At 38.6% G+C, this 24,166-nt stretch overlaps 1 pseudogene; it reads right to left on the bottom strand.

Moving 5' to 3' along the window:
- The window catches only part of LOC106726251, a 9,880-nt pseudogene extending 4,709 nt beyond the window's left edge, over positions 1–5,171 (bottom strand).
- Positions 5,172–24,166: the final 18,995 nt, after the last annotated feature.

Below are 24,166 nucleotides of genomic sequence, written 5' to 3'. Positions count from 1 at the left end.
TACTTTATTGATTTTTTACAGAGAGGAAGGGAGAGGGATAGAGAGTTAGAAACATCGATTCAGCTGCCTCCTGCACACTCCCTACTGGGAATGTGCCTGCAACCAAGGTACATGCCCTTGACCAGAATCGAACCTGGGACCTTTCAGTCTGTAGGCCGACACTCTATCCACTGAGCCAAACTGGTTAGGGTGGGGGTGGTTCTTGGGAGGTCATTCAGTCCACTACTCTAACTTTACACCTCCCCACACTATACATAGATGACCTTTCTAGATAAAAAATTCCATCACCTTTCTTGCTCTCTCTTCCAATATTGAGCACCTCTCATTGTCAAAAATGCTGCAGTATTGAACCTGCTGCTAAATTGTCGTTAATGCTGGCAACAGTGAATGTGTTGACACTTCAGGGAAAAGAAGGAACAGGGATCTTATTTCTATTTTCATGTTCCCAGAAAAATGCAATGTTTTTAAATATGATGCTTTATAGGATGGGTGTAGGGTATATGCCATCTAGAATCAAATTGATCCCCTTGAAATAAAATAAGACTATAATTCTCAGCTGCTTTAAATCCTGTCTTGGTCCCATATGTGGCCACAGCTGTGAGGGCCTCAGTATGGTTATTTTAAATCAAACAAACTATTTTTCTAAAGATAGACAATTAAAAATGTTACTAAAATTGTGGCATGCATATTTTTACAAAATGAAATTTTACTTATTTCACAGAATTTCATGGATTGTGGATTGAAAAGGGACTTTCAGTCCTCTATCAGATGCTTAAATCCCTTTAGAATATCCAAATGACCATCTCTCCTCTATCTGAATATATCTTGGGGATGGAGTGTACGTGTAAAGGCTCTTTCATTTTTAAGGCACACAAATGACTGAAATTTTCTGCATTGAATGAGATTTTGGGGAAAATCTAAGTATTTAGCGATTCAGTCCTTTTTCCTTCAAGATTTGTAGTTTGTTTGTGATAAACCACTTTCTGCTTATCCCAATAAAACAAAGCAAAGCACAATCAACCTGAATGTGATTTATAAAACCAAATAGATCAGTGAGAGCCTATTAAATTTATGTAATTATTTGGGTGGGTTTTTTTTGGGGGGGAGTGTTTGGTAGTAATCTAAACATGTGATTTATTAAGGTAGGCACACAAACAAAAGAGGATACCTGATTATATGTTTTTCCTTTGGGGGATCCATCCTGTTATTGCCTGAACTATTGATGACTTCAGCTGTTACTTTTTTCTCCAAAGACTTAGGATCTGCCTTTCGTTTTGTATTTGTCAGAAACACGATATTAAATACAAATTAACTTATTTTCATTTCATAAAAGCAAAATCTTTGCTATAACATTTCCTCCAAGCCCAGTGCAAATGCAAAACATTCTTTTAGTTAAAAACAAGTCAGCTGAACTAAAAATGGAATCTATTAAGAAAACTGTTTTTGAACACCACAAAACTATTTATTTTAGCTTGCTGCTGACATGAGAAACAGGCAAGTGTTGGGGGAAGAAAGAGCCATTTGAGTAGATTGTGGGAGACCAAGAGTAGGTGTGGTGGCACGCAGAAGTGTGCTGTGGGGGGACATACTACATTTTGCCTCTGACCCTTGAATTCTTCACACGCAAAACTGAGTTGGTTATAATACCTGATAAAGAAGGTTGTGAAGTGATTAGAAATGATCAAAGAAGGGCCATTTTTAGGACTCATATGCCTAATCTCGAGGTTTATTATGGATCTATAAATTGAGAAGGGTCTCAAGGAAGTTCCCAGAATTAAGGACTAACTTGTTGCTTCATGAGTTTGGGAGGTAGTTATAGTACAAAAATCATGGACTTTGGAGTCTGAAAGACTTGGTTTTGAATTCTGGGTGTGCCACTTGCCAGAAGAGTGACTTTAAGCAAGTTACTCATCTTTCTGAATCTACATTTCCTTATTATGAGTATCACACAAACAAAACACATGGCAATGACAGGTATTAAATAAGGGTTAATGCTTCCCCCCCTCCAATGTGGCCAACCTATTGCAGATACTCCCACTGAGAGTGACCATAATCAGGAAGGGGGACACTATGCTGTTACTTTCAGAGACCCAAGGATTCAGACCACCAGGCAAGTTGTTAAGATTTGACATTGTAACAGCTAACAAGATCACCACTGCTCCTCAAGTGGGGATTGCTATTGTTCTGTGAGGAAGTAAGGCATTTCCTCTTAATTTCCACTGAATACAGTATTTCCTAAGACATAGAGTCCCTTTGACACCTCTGAGACAATGCTATGAATTCAGTGTCTTCAATTATTGGTTCTATCAAGTGGTATTTATCCAAAATTCATATGACTTCTTTTTTTCTCTTTTTTCTCAAGACAGAAAGTGGTTGAAGTTTCTGAAGTATGGGCATTGAGGTAGAAATAGGGACCTGAATTCAAAATGCCTGGGTCTGGTTCTTAGTTCTGCTATTTACAAGCTGGGTGACTTTGGGCAAGTCACATACCTAACCTCAGCCTCAGCTTTCTTATTTATAACACTAGAGGCCCGGTGCACAAAATTCGTGCATGCGGGGGGTGTGTCCCCTCAGCCCAGCCTGCATCCTCTCCAATCCGGCACACCTTGGGAGATGTCCAACTGCCAGTTTAGGCCCTATCCCCAGTCGGACATCCCTCTCACAATCCTGGACCACTGCCTCCTAATCGCTTACCTGCCTGCCTGCCTGATTGCCCCTAACTGCCCCCTCCCTGCCGGTCTGGTTGCTCCTAACTGCGCCCCCGCCGTCGGCCTGGTCACCCCTTACTGCCCCCCCCGCTGGCCTGGTCGCCCCAAACTGCCCCCCTCCTGCCAGCCTGGTCACCCCTCATGGCCCCCCCACCGGCCTGGTCGCCCCACGCAGCCTGCTGTTCAGTCATTTGGTCGTCCCTCACTAACTCCCCTGCCGGCCTGGTCATAGGCAGCCATCCTGTGAGAGTGTGAGGGTTAATTTGCATATTACCTCTTTATTATATAGAATGAGAATAGTTATAATAAGTTGACATTTTCCAGAATTGTTTTGAGAATCAAAGGAGATGATAAAGTTGCTGGAAACTGGCATGTGCTATACAAATGTGAAGGTTATTATGTTACTAGACTTGAGTGAATCAAGGATCACACCACCTTTGGAATCTCCAGTAAGACTGAGAGAGCCTGAATTACTGCACTTTCCATCATCACATGGTCCTCTAGGAGTCAGTGCCTGGGGAACATTGTGCTGAGTTCACAGCTGCCTGAGTCCACCATCTGGGCTTCACAGTTTCACAAGGAGACTGGTCTACCATACAGATTATACCTCTAACTCTGGCCATTCAAGAGGCAGACTGGACAATGTGGGAGGACAATGACTGAAACATTACCGCCAGACAAATAGCTCAAAATGCATGTCTTTCTTATGGATTCCCATCATAGATGAGGGGTAATGCATTTACCAAATTACCTAATAATTATATCACCATGCATGTTACAGGGTGCTTTTATATAGATCTTATGTTCTATCTGCATGTAAGAACCCCTGATGTTCATAAATCTAAGTATCATCATGATTCTTATTTAACAGACTAGAGCAGTGGTTCTCAACCTTCTGGCCCTTTAAATACAGTTCCTCATGTTGTGACCCCAACCATAAAATTATTTTCATTGCTACTTCATAACTATAATTTTGCTACTGTTATGAATCATAATGTAAACATCTGATATGCAGGATGGTCTTAGGCGACCCCTGTGAAAGGGTCGTTCAACCACCAAAGGGGTCACGACCCACAGGTTGAGAACCGCTGGACTAGAGGCTCGGTGCACAAACTTCATGCATGGGGGTGGGTGTGTGTCCCTCAGCCCAGCCTACACCCCCTCCAATCTGGACCCCTCGAGGGAGTCGGACATCCCTCTCACAATCCAGGACTGCTGGCACCCAACCGCTTGCTTGCCTGCCTGCCTGATTGCCCCTAACTGCCCTCCCCTGCTGGCCTGGTCAGCCCTAACTGCCCTCCCCTGCTGGCCTGGTCAGCCCTAACTGCCCTCCCCTGCTGGCCTGGTCAGCCCTAACTGCCCTCCCCTGCTGGCCTGGTCAGCCCTAACTGCCCTCCCCTGCTGGCCTGGTCAGCCCTAACTGCCCTCCCCTGCTGGCCTGGTCAGCCCTAACTGCCCTCCCCTGCAGGCCTGGGTACCCCCCAACTGTCCTCCTTTGCAGGCCTGGTCCCCCCCCAACTGCTCTCCCCTGCTGGCCTGATCACCCACAACTGCCCTCCCCTGCTGGCCATCTTGTGTCCACATGGGGCGGCCATCTTGTGTGTTGGAGTGATGGCCAATTTGCATATTACCTCTTTATTAGATAGGATTTACTTCAAATTAGTCAAGGAGATTACCCAATGTTGCCTCAATAGTTAAGGATGAAGAAGGAATATAAGTTGAGGTATTCAAATTGGATTGGATTCCTGATCTATTTTTTCCCTCCCACTCAACATCTTAAGGTGTTATTAATAACAAACCCAGACATTGGGAAAATGAAGCTGCAGTATATTCAAAGGCAGCATGAGACCACTTCTGTTTTGCTATGCACACCGATAAGCCATTAGTGGCCCATGAAAATCTAGCACTTGTCCATCAAGAGGACCAGCAGAAATCTCACTTCTTTGTTGGATATTCTTCTTTTGATCTGGGATGATTAGGCAAAGGAGAATGCTAAATGTTAAGAGGAAAACAAGGGCAGGTTAAAAAAAGCAGTGCTAGTAACAGAAGTTGTGAATATGAAAACTTAAAGAAGTACCAAAGTTTGTGCACAAGCACTTGAATGAATTGCTGTACTATGTTTGAAATTCTGTCTCCCTGCATTTTGACTTTCAACATCCGTGGTTGGACATAAGGGTATGAACACATGTGAAAGCATCGCAAGAGGGTTTGCTTGTCCTCCTGTAAACGGACATCAGTTTGTATCAGGATAAAGTAAAATCTCCTTAGCCTGACAAAACTCCAGGGTCCCAGTCTGCCTTTCCAGCATCTTCTCCACCCTTCCTTCCAAAAGTGGCACCCACTTTGACGACAACCACGCCAGGATGATGCCAGTTCCCGGAGAAGTCCATCTGAGTGGTCAGTTGGCTTTCCCGTCCCATCACTACCTTTTGATGCTAGACTATTACTTGTTGCTGCCACCATTACTACAATTGAGATAATAAGTTAAAACATTTTACAAACTGTCCAGTGGGTTATGTTCTTTTCAAAATATGGCACTGAGAGAAAAATTTTCTTTTTCCTTTCTCTTACTTTTACCACTGATCACAATGTTTTCTGCTAAATGAACATGTCACAACCACTTACTTGTAAAATAATTTGAAGAATTCCTACTTAGAGTAATTAATTTCTGGTTTCACTATCCAAAATTGTTCTTCCTTCACCTCCATATCGTTCTTTTCTTCCAAGGAAAACATTTTCAACTATGCCAGACTCATAATTTAAGTAAGAGTCAATATATGGAGTTTATTTTTATTTCTGTATTTATTTGAGTTTGGGGAAGGAATAAACTAATCCACAGTTTATAAATAAAACATCATTGAGTCTATAATGTATAATATCAGGGCTCCAAACAGCATTTATATTACATTAGTACCTTTATGAATTATCAATGTATCTGACTAATTTATTAGGTGAAGAAACAGAAAATAACCAAAAGACTTCATCTGAGCCTATGCAGTACAATATTTCACTGGACTAGACACAGTTTACTATTTAAAACCGACAAGTGTTAAATGCTAGCTTTAGAAAGGTAGATTATTATATACTAGAGGCCCAGTGCACGAAATTCATGCACTGGGGGATGGGGGTCCCTCAGCCCAGCCTGCCCCCTCTCACAGTCCAGGAGCCCTCAGTGGATGTCCTAATGATGTCCTAAGCCACAGTCTGGCAGCAGAGGCTCAGAGAAGGCATCCTGTGTGTGTGTGTGTGTGTGTGTCCACTGGTGACTGCCCCCAGCCATGCCACAGAGGCTCGGAGCAGGTGCCCTGTGTGTGTGTGTGTGTGTGTGTGTGTGTGTCTGCTGGGGGCCTGCCCCCAGCCACGCCACAGAGGCTCAGAGCAGTTGCCCCTTGTGTGTGCGTGTGTGTGTGTGTCCACTGGGGCCTGCCCCTAGCCATGCCACAGAGGCTCAGAGCAGTTGCCTTATGTGTGTGTGAGTGTGTGTGTCTGCTGGGGGCTTGGAGCAGGCACCCCTCTATGTTGATCTCTCAGGCTCCTGGCTGCACCTGCATGTTGTTCTCTTCCTTGAGTAGCGGCTAGGGCGGGCTGGAAGCTTGGCTTCCTCCGTCGCCGGGGGCAGCCCAAGCCTCCAGCTCCGTGGCTGCTTGGCTTCAGTCTTCAGTCTTCCTTCTTCACTTGGGCCAGAGCCTTCAGTCTTCGCTCCGTGCCTGCGTATGCAAATTAACCGCCATCTTTGTTGGGTTAATTTGCATACTCATCTGATTGGCTGGTGGGCATAGTGGAGTGACACCAATTTGCATGTTTCTCTTTTATTAGTGTAGATTTTTTCTTTTTAAAAATATTTTTATTGATTTCAGAGAGGACAGAAGAGGGAGAGAGAGGAACATCAATGATGAGGGAATTATTGATTGATGCCTCCTGCATGCCCCCTACTGGGGATTGAGCTTGTAACCTGGGCATGTGCCCTGACCAGGAATCAAACCATGACCTCCTGGTTCATAGGTTGAAGATCAACCACTAAGCCACACCAACCAGGCCTGTGTTGTTTTATTTTTAAACAACAATGCCTTATTTCCCCCATTTTCTTATTTGTTTCTAGTTGGTGGCTGAGTCTCACTGGACCAGATGGACAACTTGAGGGTCTAAGAGGCAGAGAGAAGGGCAGGGGGACAGGCATGAAGATCTGCACTGAAGACTCCCATTTTGTTCAGACCCTACCTTGCTCCTCTCCCCTTTCAGGCACACTATGCCTTCTCTCCCCCAAAAGAGTGGTCTTCCTTAGCTCATTTCTCCTAACACCCTCCACTTTTTAATATCCTCCAAAAAGCGATGGGATTTTAGTTGTTTTTATCTTTATAACAAAATATCATGCTTATTATGCTGAATACTAGAGGCCCGATATATGAAATTCGTGCAAGAGTAGGCCTTCCTTCCCCCCAGCTGCCAGCAACTGGCTTCCCCCTCTGGCACCTGGGACCCAGGCTTCCCTCGAAGCCCCGGCTTTGTCTGGACCTGTCAGGTCTAATTAGCATTTTATGCTTTTATTATTATAAATAACCTCATATTTGCATTTTTTCATTCATATATTTCTAAGATTTATTTATATTATTGTAGCTATAGTTTATTTGTTGACTTCTATATAATATTCAATTGTGTGAATCTACTTCAGGTCCCCACCCCCATACATTTTCCTGTGGATATACATTTGTGTCATTTCTACATTTTGCTCTTACAGTGAACATTCTTGTATATGTCTCTTCATGTATGTGTGCCCATTGTCTAATTTAAAAATTTGCTAAAAAGTTAAAGAGCCTGACAGAACTGCTCTCAGTTATTCCTTTGTCTCAGCAACTTCAGTCCTGTACCACTAGAGGTTTTACCTTCCAGGATACAATGTGGCACGTCTTTAGTGCCTTTCAACTTGTTGCCATTTGCCTCCTTAGAGGTGTATTTCCTTCTTTGGTATAAATGGAGAGGTGCTGATGATGGTCAGGAATGGGGCAAATGCTCTGGCTGCTGTGAGAGATGGCAGCCATACAACAGAAGTCTACCTGCACTGCTATCCAGCTTTGCAACCAGGGTGAGGCAGTGGGGTTGAGGAAGACACCTTCCTGTGCTCGTCCACAGTGGCCCAGCAAGGTTTAGCAGTGCCTGTGTTTCTCAGCCCCGTGCCATTGGCCTCCATCTTCATGGTCAGGCCATTGGTCTTAGTTTTCAGAGTTGTAAGTTTTATCTGTTCACTATATCCAAAGAGTCAAAATGCAAATCTGATTATGTTACTCTCTTGCTTTAAGCATTTTAAAGACCCCATAGCTTTAAAAATAACACACACACACACTATATATATATATTCCTTCACGGGGCTTAAGAGGCTCTGTATTATTTGGTTCCTTATGGCCTAGAGGAAATATCCACATTCTCTAAGACAGTGGTTCTCAACCTGTGGGTCGCGACCCCTTTGGCCATCAAATGACCCTTTCACAGGGGTCGCCTAAGACCATCCTGCATATCAGATATTTACATTACAATTCATAACAGTAGCAACATTACAGTTATGAAGTAGCAATGAAAATAATTTTATGGTTGGGTCACAACATGAGGAACTGTATTTAAAGGGCCAGAAGGTTGAGAACCACTGCTCTAAGATATCTTAGAAAATCTTTGGAAGTTCCCTTTCAATTCAGTTGACTTTAGTTGAAAATGGGAAGTCCCATTTCAATTTAACATCCTTAGAGTTCTCTATCTTCATTCATTTTTTATTCTGCCTGGCATGGGAATTTCTGGCCTATTTTCAGGCAATTTCTAAAAGAAATTAAGTTAATATAAAATAGGTAATACATAATATGAAGTATATAATTAGCCTGATCAAGTACTTATGTGCTTTTAAAAAATTCAGTACATGCAACCTACAATGAAAATTGAAAGATAAAAAATGCAGCTTTTTGGGTGGAGTTTAAAGAAACTGGATCAAATGTTTAGGTCTAGGATAAAAGATACATGGAGATAGAATGAAAATGCACTAGGGAAGATGGCAGATGGAGCAAATCTCAGAGAAGGAGAGAGAGGCAAGTATAGCAGGCACTGGGGTGGAAGAGTTAACATAGGTTTCTCTGGGATGTGGGATTAGGTGGAGCAAGTGGTGAGGGTGCGGGAGAATCTTTAATTGGATTGTGGCCACCTTTTCAGAAAGGTAACAAGTGTGGAGGGTGTGGTTGATGATAGAAATCATATTTGCAGTGAGTCCAACTGACAAGATTCTGTGGCTTTTTCTGGTAATGTTAAGTAGCCTGGAGGTGGAAACAGAAAATAATGGAGCTGAGTGCCTTGTTTAGCAGAATGTCAATCTCTCAGTTTAGGACTATTTTTTCACAAGGAAAGAAATCTTCTTTCTTTTACTTAATCTAATGTAGTTTTGTCATTTACCAAATCATCAGAATTTCTTTTGGAAAAGTGCAAACCATGATAATGTGCAACAATTGATCACTAATTCCTTTTTCTTTCTTTCTTTCTTTTTTTAAAAAAGGAATTCCTTAATATAAAAATTTTCATAGAAATAAATTTACTAATTATATTTTAAGAGTTAATGCTGCCTCACATATGGAACATGCCTATTCACTTTTTATATCATTATTGTCTTACAGATAGCTTTTTCCGTATATGTTGCTGTAATATTGCAATGTTATTTAAAACATTTCTTCATCTTTCAGTAGAATGATTTGAACAATATAGATCCTTTGGATAACATTATATTATATATGGAGTGCTGCCAATGAGGTTTTATAACTTCGGAGTTATAAAATGATTGTGTGTTAAGTTCTTGGTATTGTGTTTAGTTATAGTAGGCAAAGTCTATTTCTTATTTCAAACAGTGATATATCCAAAGATGTTAGTTGCATTCTTCATCTTTTCCCTCTTGCGCAAGCCAAAGATGGTATTTTGATCAGGTTGGCAGTTTTCCCAGCAGGAGTTGGTATTAGGTATTGACCTTTCCAATATTTTGAGTTCTGTTGACTTGTCTTCATTACTTTGTAAATGTTATCTTCTTGAATGCAATGTCATCAGTCATGCTAAGCCAATAACCAGCTGAGACAGGTAGATTGCTCCATTAAAATATGTAGGTTGGGGGTATTTAGGGCAGTGAAACTATTTTTCCTGATACTATAATGGTGATACATGTCATTATAAATTTGTCAAACCTCATGGAATGTTCAGTGCAAAGAGTGAACCCTAATGTGAACTATGGACTTCAGTTAATAATATCGTAAAAATATTGGCTCATCAACTGTAACAAATATAACACACTAATGCACAGTGTTAATGATAATAGGGGAAAGTCGTCTGTGTGGGGGTGGAGGGATGTGAGGATATCATGGGAAATCTTTGCAATTTCTGCTCAATTTTTCTGGAAACCTAAATGGCTCTAAAAATGTTTATTAATTAAAACACTTTATAAGGTTACATAGAGGAGATAAAGATTCATAGCTAAAAGAAACAATAAACATTATAAAGACTGCTATATCAAGTAATATAGAAAGGAACAGAATATGTGTTAATTTAAAAGTTTATAGGTTACAAGTAAAGCATTGTAATTACCTGGTTACACATGCACTTCAAGCAACATATCCATGCTGGCTTAATTATGCATATAAAAGTAAATTCACTATCTATATATTAGAGGCCCAGTGCATGAAATTCGTGCACTGGTAGGGTCCCTAGCAGCTGCTGGCTGCTGTCGAGGTACTCCCTCCCTTACTCCAGCCAGTCCCACCCCCTGGTCGAACTACCAGACAACTCTTGGTCGAGGGGACATTTTGCATACTACGCTTTTATGATATAGGATACTATTACTTGTATACAGGTAGGCATAAATGAACATGGGGACTGCTGCACTGGTTTTGAGCCATGCTTACTACTTGTATTTCTGGCAATGCATCAGTTATGTTTTGTGGGAAGATATGGCTGTCATCAGCTTCTGAGATTCAAAATTCCTCCAAAGTTGCCTTATTTTCCTTTATGTAATTATTCGCCATTTAGTATAGATCTTCTTGAGACTATATCTGATTCTTTTCTGAATAGGTAACATGCTCCAAATATTTACAATTACCAGTCAGAATTTCATACTTAAAACGATCTCTTTACAATATTCGAAAGGGTCATCCATTGCTCTAGAATTCTGGTCAATGAGCTTATTCTCACTTTGTTTGAATCCTTCCTAATTTTGAAAATTAAAAATACCTACCTTAATTCATATTTTTTCCAACAATCACGGCATTGTAAGTTATTTTCTTATTTATTGGAAAGAGAACCTTGATATCACATGTTATTCTAAGGAAGAGTATGAGGCTCCCTAAATCATGTGAGTTCAGGAATTCCAATAAAGTGTGTTTCCTTCTAGTACCTTGTTAATTAACTGGTAGTTGCCTGAGATTTCACTGTTCAATACTTAATTCTTTAACATAATTGTGTGACCACTGTTACAATTTGATTACCCAGGGAGAGGCATACAGAATAAAGAGATTGGAAAGGGAGAAAATCAACTTCCTGAAACTTTGCATCTGTGCCTAGAAGAGCTAGAAACCTGTGAGTGGTTTCCATCAGCAGATGCTCACGAACATGAGATGATCATCTCTTATAACCAGTCACCAGAAATGTTGGCTTTAACAGTACGTTAGCCCAGCACTTGGCAGCTAGGTTATGGCAGTTAGGTTACGGTGACTCCAGATACACTTGCTGGGCTTGAATTCATTGCTTGGTAAGGTAACTGACTTTGAAGTATTTCCTCTGAAGTTGGAATATTTGCCCTAAAATGATACCATTCTGGAAGGTAGCATTTTATGATGCCAAGAACATAAATAGGAGAGAAAGATAGATCTGAATTCAAATTCTGGACCTGCCAGTAAGATCTCTGTGACTTCAGACAAATGCCTTATTTTCTCTTATTTTCTACTCTGGAAAAAGAGAGAATCCACTCATAGGATTACTTTGAGTTATGAGGCAATAAAATCACAGTATGAGTTCAGTGCCTGATACAGTGTTGGCAACCAATACATGGTAATGATTATTGTGGCCTCAAATGAAGTTTATCTGCCATTTTTTCTGTGCTTTTAGGATCTTCTTATAATTTGTCCTCAGAGGCTAATTCACTGGTAGGAGAAGTTGAATTTCATAAACTAATTTAGACTTTCCTATGCAGTCTTTCTTTTAGATCATTTGGAATCTTGGAATAATAAAATGGGAAAAAACTTGGAGAGAACCTATTTCCAAAGCTTTATAATGCATACCCCAAAATATCTGACGCCAGAGGGTTTGATATGACTATCTGAATCCCCGCAGTCCCTGGAGAGCTTCCATGGCTCTCCAGTCTTCCTTCACAGTCGCTCTCTGATTTGTTGCACCCAAAGTGGTCCCACATAGAAGAGACTTCTGTGCAGGCTGTAAGTGCAGGGAAGTTTGGGGAAGCCGCTTAGAGCAAAGCAGAAAGTTAAGGCACCTGTGACACTAGCCTGCCAGCCCTGAGCAGCTCTGGGCAAAAAGGCCAGGTGGATGTAGCTCTTGGCAGGCAGGCCAGGTGAGTGTGGTGAGGCCCTTAACAGGCACTTCCGGGGCCTTGAGTCTTCTGGGTCCAGGCTGCTGGGATGGAGCAGCTCTCGGCAGAGTGACCAGTTGGGTGTGGGGAAGCCCTGCTGTTCCTGCTCTTTCCTTTTTTTTCAAAGGCAAGAGGCTCCAGGCAATGCAGGTAAGCCAAAGATTCTCAACTGAGCTCTCATCTGCCCTGGGTGGAGGGAACATAAACAATGGTGTTTATGACTCTGTCCCAGGAAGTTCTGGCAGGTCCTGCAGGGCTCCCTCAGCCTTCCAGCCTCCGCTATTGGTCTGGTCCTCTTGTTTGTTGTCAGGTTTCATTCAGTGTTTGGTTGTCTCACAGTTGTAATTGCTGCCTGTATACCTGTGCATTTGATTTTGCTCACAGAAGGGGTGAGTTCAGCGTCCTCCTAGGCTGTCGCCATCTTGGACCTCTCCCTGTACTCCCAACTTTTAAGTCTGTTTTCTCAATGAATTCTTTTTATTCTGATGTTGAGGAGTTGAGAGAGAAGTAGTGGATTAAAAGGATGACCTGCTGCTCTTCCATATTGCCAGCACTATTTTAATAAACATTCATGTATGATTAAAAAAAATAAACTCACAACAAGCTTTATTTTCTTACCAACATATGACAAGATTATATTTAAGTTGGGTTTTTAAAGTGCCTTTAGAAATGTAAAATTTTTAAAAAGTCACTGGCTTGTAAGGTGCTATTTTTGGCCATCTGGTACAATCCATCTATCTTTTCTAACACATTCCTTGTAAGCAGTTTTTCAATCTTGGCCTGGACATTGCAATGTCAAGGAATATACTACGTTTTGAGGTAGCCCCATATTAGGAGAACTCTTAATGTCAAAATTTTCTTTCCTATATAAAGCTAAAAGCTATCTGTTGTATCTTACAGTCATTAGTCTTGGTTCTACACGAGATTTATTGGAACAAGTTTAATCTCTCTTCCACATGACAGGCTTTCAAATATTTGAAGCCACCTCATGAACAAAAAGCTATAATGCAAAGCTCAAAAGAAACACTGTAATTGTGGTATGTAGATAGTACTTCTTGAGAGGCATTGAACTGGGTAGAGATAAAATCAGTTTAAGGAATCAAGAGTTTATGACAATTAAGATGGACTGAGATGAGTGGATAAAATCTAAACAGGGGGATTAAGAGGTGAATTTTCCAAGTGGAGTCAACTTTGGAAGCAAAGACACAAAGAAAAGCACAGAATATGTCTCAGAAACAGTGCAGTTTGGCTGGTGCATAGGAGAAAGGTAAACTCTAAGAAAGGAAGGTGGGGAAGGCATTATGAGAAGACTTGCATGCAAATCATTGAAGATTTCAGAAGTAGGAGGTGTCATGTTTGGATCACAGCTTTGGGAAAGTTAATCGAGCGCAAAACAGGACTGATGGAAATGTGGAAAACTAGGAGGTGAGATCAATTAGTATTTTCTTACAAAAGTGTAGTCAGGAGCAATGAGGGCCTGAATATGTGACAGAGTTTGGAATGGAAAGGAGGTGGATGTGGTTTAGAATGTAGTATATAACTTGGAAGTAAATTTAATGGGATGGGCTAAGAAGAAAAGTAAGCAATGGAAAGGAAGGAACAAAAGATGACTCTGAGGTTTCATTTTATAGCTCCAGAAGAATGGTGTGCCCCAATGGGAATCAAACCGTGACCTCCTGGTTCATAGGTCGATGCTCAACCACTGAGCCACACCAGCCAGGCCTGGCTAACTACTCTTGCCCTGAGTCCTTCACTGCCTTGATTCAATTTCAGCCCTCAGCTTCTTTTAGAATGGAAGAAAATTCCTCAGGATTCTTGAAGCTCTGTGCTGGCTGCTGTGAACATTCTAAGACATAACCATATTTTCTAGTGCTAAACATTTATATCAAATCCTGTAAGCAATAAAGCAAAATAATATTTTGGTTTTCTAAAATCCAGTAGAGATATTTGCTTGTGTTATGAAAATGCACATTAACTTTAGATTTTAAATAAAAGAATTACTAATGATATGTGATAAACTACAAACTCTTTCTAATCTAGTTTATTGGTTTTTTCCCTTGACATAAAAGAGATTAGGAGTTCACCGTGTAAAACAGAATAAATTGGAATCTGAACCTATAAAAAAATTTAAAAATTATAAAAACCATAGATTCTTGGTGACTTATGTCAATAAATAAAGCAGAACTTTGTTAGGAATTAATCAATGCTTGTTTGCTTTTTGATGTTAGAAAGTGAAAATATCAGTTAATGTTTTTGAATACTTTATGAAGCTTTGTGGTGTTAGTATTCTGATATTTTGAGTAGGCACCACAATTTAAATTAGATGATTTTTTTATTATAATGTTTTTCAAACTTTAATGTACAGAGGAATCACTTGGGAATCTAGTTACACAGATTCTAATTCTATGGGTCTGCAGTTAGGCCTGAGATTCTAATAAACTCTCTGGTAAGATGCATGGGTCACACTTTGAGCAGTAAGGATTTAGGGACAATTAGGGTAATCTTATTTAGGTTACTCATTTTTATTATCATTTTATTAAATTAAGTTTTTTTTATTATTTAACAACTAGTGCTATATTTCCTTGTGGGAAAGAATTTAAATATTTTATTGCAACCAAATTATTTTAATCTACAATGCCTCATTATTAAGTATAACTTTTCAGTTATATAACTTACTTCATTCTTTTTTCATGAGTTGCAACACAATGTAATAAGTAATCTCAAGTAAGAGTGTCATCTTTATGAGTTGATTTCATCAATGTTTCAGACAAAAACAAGTTTAATTTTTTAGCTAAAAACAAAAATGGCATTGTTATTCTGGTTGAGATGATGAAGACCTGACATAACACTTGAGTGGGCAGAGCTATTGAGTTTTTACATGTTAAATCCCTTTGATGGGATATCAGTGGGAAATGATTAATTAAGAAAAAAATTAAAAGCAATCAAAATTGAAGATAAGGATATGCAGTTGTATTTGCAAGTGTTACGGTTGAGCAGAAATATTATTTCTTGACATTATTTGTCTGGTACAAAGTTAAGGACTATTTATAGTTGGGGAAATGTCACAGTATTGTTTATATCATGCTTAAAGAGTGGAGTCTAATCTTGGTGGCATACTTATTAGATTTTGTTTTCCTCTGCCAATGCAGTAAAACCCAAATCAGAGGTCTCTTAGGGGAGTTAGCCATTCACAGTATATTGCAAAACAGGGATACAGGGTCACTTGAAAAAAAGCCCTATGCTATAAATTCTTGGATATGAGAAGAAAGATTTAAGCTTATTTTATGCATTATACTAGTAGATCTGCAAACTTATCAAATCCGCATAACTTTTACTTTCTCTTTACAGTTATTTTGGCCTGATAGAAGACATATTGGGCTACAAGACATTAGTGATTAGAGCAAGGAGGCAGAAAATGTTACTGAAATGAACACCTGCTGGGAGCAGGGGTAGAAAGCCCTGAATGGAACAGTAATATCTGTGGTCAGCAAGGACAGAGATGTCAGAGTCAAAAGGATATACACAAACAAATAAGCTGTTTTGTAAACAACATTGGGGAGGAGGGCATATGGTGAACATTAGTGAATGTAGTGTATTTGCTCACATTTGTAATGCATTAAAACTGTAGATACATACATTCTCCAGCTCAGTCATTCTGACATCCAGAATAACTTCTCAGAATTACCCCAGTTGAAGAGGACATGGGCTAGTTCATCTTCTAAGACTGATATGAAGTACACATGCCTTTTAAATAAAATTTTAAAAATGCGAAAAACGGATTTTTTAAAAAGAAAACATCATTTTTTTTATACTGATACTTTACCTTTTTTTTTTTTTTACTATTTATTTGGGTAGATCCTAATATCTATATTATATTATTTTTCTTCAACCCAAAATAATTTTCTTTGTCACTTATTGTAGTGCAGGCATGCTAGTTTCAAATTCTCTCAGCTTTTGATTATCTAGAAGTATCTATTTCATTTCCATTTTTGTAAGTATTTTGGTTGAATATAGAATTTTAGCTTGACACATTTTCTTGCTCACAATGTTTCTTGTTAAAAATTGGTAATTACTCTTATCTTTGATCTCCTCTATGCAATGTCTAGTTTTTGCTTGCTTTTAAAACTTTGTCTTTATCACTGGATTTCAACAATTTAATCACAATGCTTCTTCTTGTGAGTTTCTTTGTGTTATTTTGCTTAGAGTTTGGTGAACTTATTGTATCTGAGTTTTTAGTTTTCATCAAATTTGGAAAATTTTTATTTTTAGCAATTTCTTGAGATATTTTTCTGTTTTCCTCTTTATGTATCTCCAATTACCTGTAGACCATTTGATATTATCATACAGATCGTTGAGAGTCTTATTTTTATTCCATGGGAATTGTTCCTAGCATTTTATTGCTCTGTGCTTCAATAGATTTGATAGTTTGTAATATTATTATTTTCAAATTTGCTTATATTTTTTCTGCAGTCTTGGATGTACCCATCTACTAAATTTATTTCAGAATTGTGTTTTCTAGTTCTTGAAATTCAATAATAGTTTTATTCCCCTCCTCATTATGCTTAGATATTTCTTCAGAATCTTGAGTATATTTGTAACAGTTCTTTTAAAATTCTTGGTTACTAAGTCCATCATCTCTGTCATTTATGGGTCTGCTTCTATTGACTGATTTGACTTCAGGCTATGAATTAAAATTTGCTGCTCCTTTCCCTAGCTGGTTTGGCTCAGTGGATAGAGCGTTGGCTTGAGGACTAAAGGGTCCCAGGTTTGATTCTGGCCAAGGGCACAGGCCTGGGTTGTGGGGTTGACCTCCCCTCCTAGTAGGGGACATGCAGGAGGCAGCCAATCAATGATTCTCTCTCATCATTGCTTTTTCTATCTCTCTATTTCTCTCCCTTCCTCTCTGAAATCAATGAAAAAAAATTTTTAAAAAAGAATACGGTTCCTTAAATGTTAAAAAAAAAATCTGCTGCTGCTTCGTATGTCTTGAATGTTATTTTTCTTTAACAGTTGTCTTGTTTTGGCAGGTAATTAATTTACTTACAGTACAACTTAATCCTTTTATGGATCTAGACAGACCTTTATTCTAGGACTATTTCTAATGCATGACCCTTCTCTACTAAACAGTTCTAGTGAATGCTCTAGGAATTCAACAAACTCTCTCCATTTGGCTGGTGGAAATTCAACTATCTCCCTTCTCTGCATGATCACTGGAAATTGTTTAGCTCCCTGAGTGTTTGGCTTTGCAGAGTTTTATCCTGCATATAGTGCAGTTTTATATTCAAACAAGGACAAAAGAAGAACCCTATTTAGATTTCTGGAGCTTTTTACACACAGCTCCCTTCTCTCTGATAGTCTTCTGTTCTAAGTACAACTCCTTGCATCTCCCTGTGCTCAGCTTGTTCTTTCTCCTCCCAGAAATGGTCTGTAAACTTTAATGGTAGAGGCAATGGTAGAGTCACTACATTTGTTTCCCTTCTCTTAGGGATCACAGTTTTACACTGCTTTTCAATGTTTGAAAACAGGTGGGGTTCTCCCCAAAATATTTTGTCCAGTTGTCTAGTTGTTTATCATGGGAAGGCAAGTCGCATTGCTGAAAGAACAAGTCTGGAACAGAGTTTTTCTCCAGCCATTTTAGCTTTTTAACAATTCTTCAAAAACAACAACAACAAAATCAAGTTAATACTTGCCTTAAGGCCTTTGCCTAAGGCTTAGAAGTCTTCTCTTTAGTCTCTACAAGCTGCATTCTTCTCATTCTTTACCAACCAAAATAAGCCTTTCTTTTAAAAAAATATTTTCATTGATTTTAGAGAGGAAGGGAGAGGGAGATAGAAACATCAATGATGAGAGATAATCATTGAAAGGCTGCCTCCTGCATGCCTCCTACTAGGGATTGAGCCTGCAACCTGGGCATGTGTCTTTAGCTGGAATCAAACCTGGGACCCTTCAGTCTGTAGGCCGACACTCTATCCACTGAACCTAACCGGTTGGGCCAAAATAAGCCTTTCTTGACTACATTATTTAAAGTCACTATTTATCATATTAGTTCTTTTGTCCTTCCTTTTATAGAATTTATCACAGTCTGTAATTATCTTTAAACTTTATGTATATATATAATGTCTCCCCTTCCCTTGCTATGGAAGTTCTCTAGAGAGAGAAACCTGTTGATTGTACTCCCATATTCCTTGGCTTCCTGAATGGATACTTGGCACATAGAAGGGAGCCAGCAAACATTTTCTGAATGTAAGTTTTAATAAAGGTAGTATCTAGCCGTATACTCTGAATTGTAAGGTAAAGAGGCGCTAAATAACACAGTACCAAAGTTCTACACACTAGAGTAGGTTATGCTTATATCTTTCCATATAATCTTTTTCTTCATGTATTGAATCCATTATGTTCACAAGGGAAAAAAATAACTTTAAATTCCAGATATTTAGCTATGTTTGGTATTGGTCTCTACTTCATATGTTATCTAAATATACTCTACCCTTATTAGTTGCATTATACATATTGTCTATGACAATTCATTTGAAATAGAGATGGATAAATATTTTCTCAACATGAACCTGAAATACATTGGTTTGGTTGTGTCTTAGTTTGGGCTGCTATAACAGAAACACCATAGACTGGGTAGCTTTAACAGCAAATTTTACTTTATATGGTCTGGGGTCTAGGAAGCCCAAGATCAAGGTGAAAGCACTAGCAGATCTGATGTCTTGTGAGGACACTCTCCCTCTCCCTCTTTCTAGTTTGTAGAGAGCCGTATTCTCATTTTCTTGCAGTATCTTCACATGGGGCAGATGATCTTTCTCATGTCTTTTCTTGTAGGGACATTAATCCTATTAATGAGGGCTCTTTCCTCATGACTTAATTACTTTCCAAAGGTGCCACCTCAAATATTACTACATTAGGAATTAGATTTTTTTTTTTTTGGGGGGGGGGCGCACAAGCATTCATTCCATAGCTGGTGGAGAATATAATAGTTTGTATAATGGTGTGCATAAATATTATGTGCCAGTTTTAAATTTGATTGACATTGAAGGGGCTGGCCTGCTTTAGTATGAAATAACTATGTTTATGTTAATGATTTTAATTCTGAAGAGATAGAAAAATAGCTGACCTAAATAGTTGTGCAGTACTTAGTTTTACATTCTCTTAGGTACATTTTTTTTTATTAATCATCCACTTCACTAAAATGTAGGTCTGCATTTTTTTGCATTAAAAAAAAAGCCTGTCCATGATCTTGGAATTTGATATTCTCTTAGTATTACTGGTTTATGTGATGGAATTCTAACTCTTTCCCCAATTCGGGTTTGGTATTTGGGAGCATGGAAAACTTTGCGACAGCTTTTGGGCTCATGCTTAGTGACAGGAATCCTATTGGAATCTGTAGAATAGCTTTTGTTGGTTTGATTTTTTGTCCCCAACTTTGTCATTAGGATTATGTTTATGGACTATTTTTTTTCATCAGATATTGTTAACTTTTAGTATTTCATTTAGAATCATGAGTACATTTTAATACAAACTGAGACATTTATTTAATTTTAAAAGTTACTCCTCAGAAATGATATCACTCTAAGTATAAACACTGAAATTTATCTGTGCTATAATTCAGTATAAAACTACAAACTTAAACATCAACTCAATTTACATAGTTAGGTGAATAAATGATATAATTTATAATATATGCAATTTTTAAGATATTTTTCAAAATATTCTGGGAAACATAATACCTAAATGATAATAATCCAGCATAAATATTTAAAGGTTAAAAAGGATCCTCATGATGTGGTGAGGCAGTTTATTTTTTTTAATATACTTTGCTTATAATTTTTCAGATGTGAAAGAGAAGGATCCCTTTTATATCCTCAAAACATTCTGAACATTATGACTTTTAAGCTCTTATATGAATAAAGCCAAGGTGGCGATGGGTGCCACTAGTAGCTTTTATCTCTTATCTATCTATCATCTATCTATCTATCTATCTATCTATCTATCTATTATCTATCTATCTATCTATCTATCTGTATTTATTTTTGCCACTAGAAGCTTTTAGGTAGAGGTGGGAGTGGCTTTCAAGATCTCATGTAATAGTGGTCCAAGAGTAACTTGTGTCTGTCTCTAATTTACATGGCCTCACTTAGCTGTTGTCATTTTCAGAGCACTTGCTCTCAAGGACACTTTCCCCAGAGTCCTAAGATATCTGATGATAAATTAGAAGCCTCATCCCCACAGATAAGTGCTGAAAATAAATTTTCTGACCTAAATATGGTGTCTAGTGTTGTAGCCATTTTGCTTACTAAAGATACCATGGGTCCCTGTCAGTACCCTCCCCACTTCTACTCCTCGCTTGACTTACCTGATGGAGTAAGATTTAGCTTTTTTTTTTTTAATTTTTCTTTCCTTTTAGATTGTTTGGGCTGGATTCCCCTCCACCCCCCACTTTTTCTTGTAAAAAAAGAGAAATTATACTTAACCTCTTTTTGAGGGAAACATAAAATTTATAAGATTGAAAAGAAAGGAATAATACATAGGAATATAATACCCATCATTTCCTGCAGGTATCTGTGCCTTTCTTCATAGCTGCCTTTGGTGAATATTTGTTGAATAGATGAGTGGCTTAGTGAACAAATCAACATATTAACATATTTTAGAAATTCTTATACAAAGAAGATATGTTTTCAGATTGCCAGATCACCAAAACCTAGCAGAATTGGGTACCTAAATCTATTCTCTCAGTAGGGTATGACTAGTAAATATTTCACAAATAATGAAAACTGCCTTTTAGACTAAAGCAGTTCACCAACACCCATCACTATCGGCTGCACTTTGTGATCAGTAGTCGCGTAAGGAAGTAGGACGCCTCTGCTGAGGGACCCCCATGCATCTATATACCTAAAGTTGTAGCATTTGTAATTTTATTCTGTAACTTGTGAATTAAAGAAGATCAATCTGTTGTGAACATATTGCAAATAGTTTAACATTTTTATGTTGAAATTGCTGATAATAAAGCAATTGTTCATAAGCATCACCATATTGTCTGACCTTTTTAGAAGTTATCTTACTTCAGACACCCATTTTCTTGCAAAGTTTCAAATTTCCCATTTGCTTTTTTTTACTTGATTTCTTCTCTCCTCTATCCTCCCCCTCCATGAGTTTAAGATGCTTTTCTAAGAGGGAAAAGTGTATCAATAAGTTCCTTAGCACTGCTAAAATTATCAGTGAACATCTTGTCAGACAGGGATGTGTGAATCTGTTTTGTAAGCCTCTATCCAAGGCCAGGTTTGTTGATGAAAGGAAACACTTTCTCATTTTTAAACCTGATTCCCGCCCTGTGTAGAACACATTAGTATAATGCAGAGGCTGTGGGAGAAGTCAACATTTTAATTTTCTAGCTTTCTTATTTGTCCATGGTTTTCCCTAAATGTGAAGTTTAAAACAATGGATTCCACTAGTTGCTCTTAACATTCACTGGATGCTTTTAGCAATCCTTTATTTCTTTTAGTTCAGGCAGAATTATACCTTAGTTCTAGAAATCTGTGAGGTAGGAGTGGCGCTTTCTTTGTTATGTTCTTTAATGTCCTTCGATCTAGGTCCAGCATGCATCGGCTGCTACAGCTATTCCAGAATAATTTACTTACCCACTAATGCCATCTCTGAAAGAGGAAATAAACCAGGTTTGTACAAATGTAGGATTCTAATGTGGCCACTGACATTAAGTCGCTAATGCGACCCTCTCATTAGCTTTTACTTTCAATTAGGTGTTCTCAAACAATTAGCTTTTGTGCTATATAATCTTATTTATAGCTTATACATTCCCTGATGAGAGAAGAAATTACTTCTGGGAAAGCTGAGTCTCAAACTTTTAATTTAGGTCCTAAATTCAGATACATTACCTCAGTTGGACTTTCTTTGTGTGGAATTACTAAGCTTAATTCTCTTGATCTTATGATTATCTAGGCATCATGAGCCTCTTAAAAAGAGAACTACTAAAATCCATGGGTGCTTAGAGAACACAGGGAAATAAATGCAGCAGAGGCTGCTCTTTGCAAATGGCATTAAAAGTTTTCAGATTTTTCAAAGCATTTTCAGGGAAAAAAATCCTCACATCTTATTAATATTACTTAAAGCCATATATACATAGGTTCCTATTCTTATGTGCCAATTTGTCAGAAGTTTTTGTTGTTGCTTCTTTGACTTGATTTCCTACCACAATCCTGAGACTCTGAAGTCACTTTAAATGATGGTGCTGATAGTTTTCAAAATCTGTCATAACATTTATTGTAGCTACAGTCACATGCTACCTTCCGGGGTGCCGTATCCAATTCTCTCCTAATAAGATGTGGTCATTGCCTGCAAAGTGGTTGCTATAAATGTCAAGTCATATAATAGACATTAAATATGTATTTATCCATTTGCTCAAGAAATCTGTACTGGGCACCTAATATTTTCTAGATTCTGGAGAGTCAACATGTAAGAATAGACGAAGTCCTGCCATTTTATTGTATGCGGAGGACTCGGGTGGGAAAGGACAGATAGTAACAAGGAAACAAATAAAGAAGATAATTCCAGATTATAATAAGTGCTGTGTAAAGGTGTCATTTCTTCTAGGACCCGAAGGATGGGAAGGAGCTAATGATGGCAGAACATCCTAGTCAGAGAGAAGAGTAAGTACAAAGGCCCAAGGCAGGAACAAGCTTGACCCTTTGAGGAACTAAAAGTTCCATGTGGCTGGAATATAGAGAATGAATGAGAGACGTATCGGAGATAAGGTTGGTTTGAAAGCATGAGTCATGTCATGGAGTCCAGATTGGATTTTATTTTAAAGGCAGCAGAAAGTCATGATGCATTTTAAGAAGGATGGTATCTCATTAAACTTTTAAAAAAGGATGTCTTTAGCTGCTGTATGGAAAGTAGATTCTAAAGGTAAGTATAGAAAGAGGGAAAAACATTAGGAGCCTATTTCAGTGTGCTAGTATCTTAGTGTTCAGGACTAGAATGGGGTCGATATGATGGAGAGCAATAGATAGATTTAAGATATATTTGATATATTTTGATGGTGGATTGGCATTAGGGGATAAGGGAAACAGAAGTGAAGGATGGTTTATTGATTTTTGGTTTGAAGTGTCATTTGCTGAAAAATAGGGAATAATGGAAATATATAAACTGAAAGATCATAAGTAAAGAGGAAGCAAACTTGTAACAAGTCAGGAGGTCGTGATGGTTAAATTTTCTTTATGTGTTTCTGTGTATCATATTGAACAAATATAATTGTGTGCAAAATTCTGTTAAGTGCCATATGCAAGAATAGAACAGATATAATTTTGAATCAGTCAATTACTTTGTATTAAGGGATTATTATGTTCTACACACTCTGCAAAATCCATCATAGTACTCATTCTTGCTCTCCAGGCAGAAAAATTGACATGCCACAAGCAATTAAAATATGATGTGATGATGCTGTAATGGAGGCATATGTAAAAAACCATGGGAACAGAGAGGGAGATATAGTCACCCCTGAAGGCAGGGCAAAGGCACCTGGAAACAGTCATCATTCTAGCATTCTTAATAGGAGGGGCTGAAGCTTGCAGGATGAGTGGGGACAGGGCAGGGGACCCAGTGACCTTGTCCTGATAACTGTGTTTGAGGGGGAGGCTGAGGATGAGTGCATGGAGCCCAAGTTCTCATGACTGTCACTGCCTCAAAAGCAATATCTGTGTTGGCATTTTAAAGTGAGAGAGGAACTTTGCCAAGTAGAAGTGGGACAAAAGCTTTCTACATAGGGTAAAAGCATAATGTCCAGATACAAAGGGGAAGAATGGCAAGAGATGAAGGTGGAGAAGTAGACAGGAAACAGCTTGTGAAAGCCTTG

The sequence above is a fragment of the Myotis brandtii genome, unplaced genomic scaffold, assembly GCF_000412655.1.
Source record: "Myotis brandtii unplaced genomic scaffold, ASM41265v1 scaffold1053, whole genome shotgun sequence".
Taxonomy (NCBI): domain Eukaryota; kingdom Metazoa; phylum Chordata; class Mammalia; order Chiroptera; family Vespertilionidae; genus Myotis; species Myotis brandtii.
Note: the sequence above shows the minus strand (reverse complement) of the source record. Positions and strands in the feature narration are given on the sequence as shown.